This window comes from Neopelma chrysocephalum, unplaced genomic scaffold (genome assembly GCF_003984885.1).
Source record: "Neopelma chrysocephalum unplaced genomic scaffold, ASM398488v2 Primary Assembly neopelma1_76, whole genome shotgun sequence".
Taxonomy (NCBI): domain Eukaryota; kingdom Metazoa; phylum Chordata; class Aves; order Passeriformes; family Pipridae; genus Neopelma; species Neopelma chrysocephalum.
In genome coordinates, this window is record NW_020897737.1 from 11,397,425 (window position 1) to 11,403,711 (window position 6,287).

The following is a 6,287-nucleotide window of genomic DNA, read 5'->3' on the forward strand; positions in this document are numbered from 1 at the left end:
TTATTTTCCCCACAGTAAATGAGAAGAGATTTGGGAAAGGGTGGAGAAAACATCCTAAACTGTAAAGTAAAGAAAAGGGCTGTGAGGTTAAATGATGACAATGATTAATGATTTGTCTTTGACTGAAGCTGCATTGTATGAGGCCTTCAAAATGTGCTTAGTCAGTCCTTAGGCAATAGGTGTTTGCATATGCCAACAGTGGCAGAGGTTATGGTAAAAAGGCTGTAGTAAAATCCACTCCTGGTTCTGCCAGTGAGGTGACTGTGACCTGCACAGATAAGCAGTAGTCTTGAAACAGCATCTGTTTGATTGTGGTGAGGGGGTGGGAGGGACTTGGATTGATGTCCTGGTGTGGATTTCATAGCGGTTCAGAGAGCAGTGGGGTTACCAGGGAGGTTGGGTTACTGCTCTGTTGGGTGCAAACATGAAATGGGCAAGGATTGAGTACAGGAAAGGTGAGTTGCACAATCAGGGGGCTCCTGAGGCTGTGGCAGTCAAAAGTTGCACTGTAAACCTCATTAAAGCTGTGTGTCTGTAGCCTTCTGAGTTTGTGAACCCTCATCAACAGTGTTTGCTGTTGCTCATATTGATCCATGTGTTCATGAAAACAGCCTGCAGTTAGTTATTACAATCTGCATTGATTACAAATCCTGTTAGCTGCCAGTCCTAGCCGGAGGGGAACAAGGACTCTGTAGTTTCACTCCTGCTGTGTTGTGAGCTCTTCCCCTTCAGTGAGCCTGGCTGGGGCCATTGGAGCAGCACACAAGCCAACCTCCCAGTTCATGAGTGGATCACTTTTGACGGGAAGAAGATTGCCAAGGCTGTCGAGGTGACACAAAGTGCAGCATCGAAACTATCTCGTTTGCTACTTTGTGTCAGAAAACAGCAGTACAGATCCTGTCTGTGTTTCTGCCAGCCTCCCAGTTGGTTGGTTCATTGAATCATTGGACTGTGCATAGCACTGCTCGTATGTAGCACTCCTGTAAGTAAAGTGGTCTGTGTGATTATCCCTTGTTCACAGAAAGATGACTCTTACCAAGCTGAAGTAACCTGCTGGTGACTAATGAGGGAGGGCTGGATCAGAGCCAAGACTAGGGAAAAGCTTAAGTTGTGGGAGGGCCTTTGTTCACTTGTTAATCTACCATGATGTGGTTCTCTACTGCTGCCCTTAGTTCTTTTTTGGTGTTACTTAGGGAAGGTGTGGAAAGGCTCTTGGTGCTATGGTTCTCTCAGGTCTGCCTGTCCATTTAGGATAAGGGTGGAAGGAAATTCTGGTGCATGTTTAGTTATTAAGGGCATTGCATCTCTACAGAGTTTTTGGAAGCAGTTGAAATTCCGCTCTAAATTGTGCATCTTACCAAGAGTAGGTTTGCTCTTTGTCCTGACACTTTAGGGGAAATTCACCATGCACATCTGATTTTTTTAGCAAAAAAATATTGCTGCTAAAGGAATTGCATTGTTCAAATAGATGTTCAGTATGTTCAAAGCACAGATTACAGAGTGCTGAATCTGATTAATGATCTGTACAGGTTTCAGTACAGTGACAGCATCAATTTACGTATTTGGTGTGATGAAAGCTTTATTCCCTCTGGTGTTTTATGCAAAGCAGATTTCTCAGATGAAGTGTTCGTCATCAAGGGTCATACTCTGATAGGCCAAGACTACAGGCTTTGCAGGGAAGGCTGGAGTACAATCTGGAGCAAATGGATAGAAATCTGTTGTCATTATGTACTTAGACATTCAGTGCAGAAAATGAAACTATTGCTTCAAGGAGGGACCTGATTACCAGAGTTTTTTCGGTGGCTAAAGTGTTTATCTAATCTCCTTCAGTTGATGACTCATTGGAAAAGAAGCAGTAGTGATAAATTTGAAAAGGAAACAGAATAAAAGGTTAGGCAAAGACAGGAGGCATGTGTTCCCAGCAGTGCCGCTGATCTGGGTTACCTGGGGTCAGGCACATGTCATGCTGCAACTGTTCTCTTTGTCTCTTGTTCATCCTGTCGGTGTAAAGACATCAACTTTTTCAGTCAGTGATTGCAGCACCACATCCAGTCTTATCTGTCATCTCACCTGGGATTTCTGGGTTCTACTTGAAACTGTAATTTGCAGGTAGATTCAGCTTAAAAAAATCACATCCCAATAAGAGCATGGGACACTTCAGCATATTCCTTGATCATTCTACTATAACAAGAGAGATAAATGAGATTTCTGATAGCATTTCTCAAATATTTACCCTTGTTCTTTCTAACCCAACTTCCATTGTTTACTTTTCTATATTTTTGGTAAACATTTGTTTCTTCTTGCAGTCAAAACAAACATTGCTTCTGATGGTACTGGAGATCTCAGAGGCTAGGGTGATTGAAAACATTTCTGGTGAAGCAAGGGAAACAAACACTTCGGGCTATTTACAAAGAAGGAACAACCAGAAATTGAGTGGACCAGGAATCTTAATTGAAGCTGTTTGTTAAATACCACTTGTGTGCTGAGCTGAGTCAGAGATTAGATTCAGGTTAAGGGAAGTGTTCTCTGAAGAAATGTAAAACCACTTAAGAGCTGAGAACTGGCTTATGGAAACAAGAGTACCACATTGTTGATGTTTTCCAGCTCTCTCCATCTATGTATGAAGGAGGTGTGCTCGGGACTCTCTGGGTGAAAAGACTGTGTCCTGAATTATGTTATTTAAGTTTTGTGGGTCTACAAATATTATGGTATCATGTACTTGAAATCTTGCCTGAATTTTTTAACTATATCAGTGGGTTCAAAAAAGGATACATCCTCTCACTGCTCCTTAAAAGCCTGAAGAATCTGATAATTAGACCACTGTTGAATCACAATGGGCTTTATGAAAAAAAACACAACTCCCACAGGGATTCAAGTATTTGGCTGTTTTATGTGGATAAATTAAAATTATGGGCTCATTGCAACCACTAGTGCTTCTGCAGGACTTCTCACGAGCAAGTCCCAGCATATTTTAGGAGTCAGCCTTGCCAGGAAATGGAGACACAGCAGTCGAGCAAGAGGCCAGTGGCCGAGTTAGAACCGAAGCCCAGCTCTCCTCTGGGTGAGTGACCCCATGTTGCTCTTGCAGTGCAAACATCAGCTTCCTCCCACGATAACTGGGGAGCTGGGAATGGTGTGAGGAGCTCCGGCTTAGCATGGGAACCAACACTCAGACTGCAGCCTCTGCACTTGCCCTGGAACTCTGTACTCTTCAGTAGTAACTCCCTGGGAATCAGAGTTCCCCGTGCAAGATGAGTCTTGTGGTGGTCAGCAGGATTTTGGGAGGTTTTCTGCTACTGCTGGTTGGTCTTCAGTTTAGCACCAGAGTGATGCACCCTTGCTTGCCTTGCAGGAAAACTCTGAGGTATTCTTGAAGGAGTTAATCATGACTTTGAAATACACTCAACAGGAACCCACTCATGGACTGGGGGCAGGTTTCAGTGCTGTGGGACACAACAGCATTCCCAAAAGTAATAGCAAGTAGAGCTGAACCCTGATGAATTTTCTGGCATGGGATTATGGATGTCTTAACAAGATGGAAGCATCAGGACATCTCTGAGTCCCTGTTGATGTCTGCTTGAGCAAGTGTGCTCAGAGAGTAACACACCACCAGTCACTTTTCTAGGGCTTTTGTTAACTCAGTGGAGAGTCACTCTAGGATGCACCAGAGGTCAAATCATGCTTTTTAGTTTGGATACTGGAATCTCGCTCCCATGTAAGGAAAGGATCATACACCTTTGACCAATGCTTTTAATACTTCAGGTACAGCTTTTGATTTAGAAGTCTGCTCTTTCTTAATTCAAGCCCACATGGACAGGCTGTAGACACCCCATACAGGCTCACCCCTACCTCAGTTTCAGTTCAGCTGAAGGCATTGGATTGGAGGATTGCATTTCCATTGCAGCAATGGAAACCTTTCAGAGCAGGTTAGGTTAAGACTTATCAAGAATTACGTTAATTAATTATAGATTAAGCTTAGGGACAAGGAATGTGTTTCCACATGGATGGTTCAGTTGGAACACAGATTTTTTTTTGTGCTGCAGTTTCCTAGTTACTGTGGCTGTTGAGTAGTTTTCCTTTTGTAGTCACCAGGTGGTCTGTGATTAGAGATTAATTCTGTGCTAGGTTTTATGTCTGTCAGTGTGTAGGCAGGGTGCTAAATTGCCAGCCATGGAGCTGGGGACTGCCAGCCATTTATTGCCATGTGTTTGTGCAGTTTGTCCCACTGGCTTAAAATCACTTTGTACTCCTTCTGTCTTCCCTGACTCTACTAAGCCCAGAAACCCTATACCTTCCTCTGAGTCCTAAAGATCTGCCCTCATCCTTCTGAAACAGGTAACCCTTCCTTTTTTCCCCAAACTTTTTGGCCACCATCTGCTACCTCAACTTGGTTTGGGTAATTTCAGAGATCACCTGCATTCTCAGAAGTCAGAAGCTTCCTACTGTTGTTTCCCTTGTTGTTCCTGCTCCTGGAGGCCTATTTCTGCTGTACAATATTTTGCCTTGAGTGTGAAGGTCTTCTTTTAGGGGCAGGTGTGATTACAGCTGCAGTGCCCTTCAGGATGGGAAATCCATGCCTCCAGAGGAAGAGTTTGCAAGGCTACTCAAGCAGGACCTCATAAGTAATAGGTCCTGCCTGAGCTGCAGGAAGATGGCTGTGCAAGGCTTTTCTCAGCAGAATTATTACTGTAGGTTATTTAAACATAGCTCTGCTGGGTCATTGAATTCTGTCAACCCAGAGCAGTAGCTGGCAGAACTGGTAAATTGTTATGGCTGTCAAATTTGCATGTAGTCCTCAAAAAAATGCTTTATAAAATGCTCAGTATCTGAATTCTCATCAGTTCAGGAGAAGATACAGCTTTATGTTGAGAAGGTTTTTGGGTTTTACTATTATTTTGTCAATAGCATAAAAATAACCAGAATGCAGTGATTGATAAAGCACCAAAATGAGGAAGACGCTAATATATATTTACATACTAGAGCATGTTGTATTAATAAAATTAGACCTGGATGAGATGTTTTTCCTTTTCCATGGAATCTTTCAACTTTAAAATCTTTCCTCCCTACTGATACAGATCAAAATAGCAGTGTCTTTGATGTAACATAAAGTCTTGGTTGTTTGATATTTCAGGCTATTTGTTATATTGCTTCCTTTATTAAAAATTGCAGTAAAATGGCTTTAGTTTCTAAATCCAATTCTCAAAATACACTTTTTAAAAGAATTGACGTTTTGACAATTCTGAACCACTTTTCACAATGGCCCCACCTTACAAATGTTTTTTTAAGTATCAGCATTTTCTAACAGCCACAGAACAGTTTTGTTGAAGAGCTCCTGTCTGACTCTGTAGTCATTTCTTCTCAATGTGTGGCACTATTTTCTTTGTCACAGTAGAACTCAGCATGTGTTCTGCCTGTCACCAGTTCAGCCTTGGGTGCTGTAGGTTCAGGGCTCGTGTGTGGGTGCACCCTGACAATAAAAACCTTGGGGTGAGCTGCTTCCCTCCAGCGAGCAGCAGGGGCACCTGTTCTGCCTTGTTATTCACTGTATTATTTTGTATGTTCATTTTACAAAGTTACCAACAATTAACAAAAGTACAGCCTCGGCAGCCTGTGTGTTCAGTGTGTGGGTTGTAGAATACATCTGATTTACAGCCCCATCCTGCTCTCAGAAATGTTGTAGAGAAAATGTCTATTGGATTTTTGAGAGTGAAAGTGGACCCTTCAAGCACCTGGTTAATTTGTCTCTTTTTGTGCACTGTGCAGGGCTGGTTTTGCTGAGGCCAACACTTGTGGTGCATCGTTTTGCTTAATGCTCTTGTAAAGCACTTTTCCAAGCTCAGAAGAGACAGCTGAGGCAGTAGTTCCAAAGCATCCTGACTCTTGGCTTACCTTCACTGCTGTTAGCTTGAAAGGAAAGTTTCCTGCTAAGTGGGAAGAAAGTGAGGCACTGGCAGAGGTTGCCCAGGGAAGCTGTGGATGACCCATCCCTGGAAGTGTCAAGGCCATTGGATGGGGCTCTGAGCAACCTGGTCTAGTGGAAAGTGTCCCTGCCTGTGGCAAGTGGGAACTGGATGATCTTTAAGACCCCTTCCAACCCAAACCATTCTGTGATTCTTTGACGTTCAGCAGCTCTCACCACTTCTGATTTGGTGTTCCTGGTGGGCAGATGGGGATGGTCCTTTCCTTGCTGCTTCATGAGGCTTAGCTGAAGGTCTTTCTCAAGCCTTGGAGGCAGCAGGTGGTCACAGTGGTACTGTTGGTTCTTGCTGCTGTAAATGAGGCTTGTA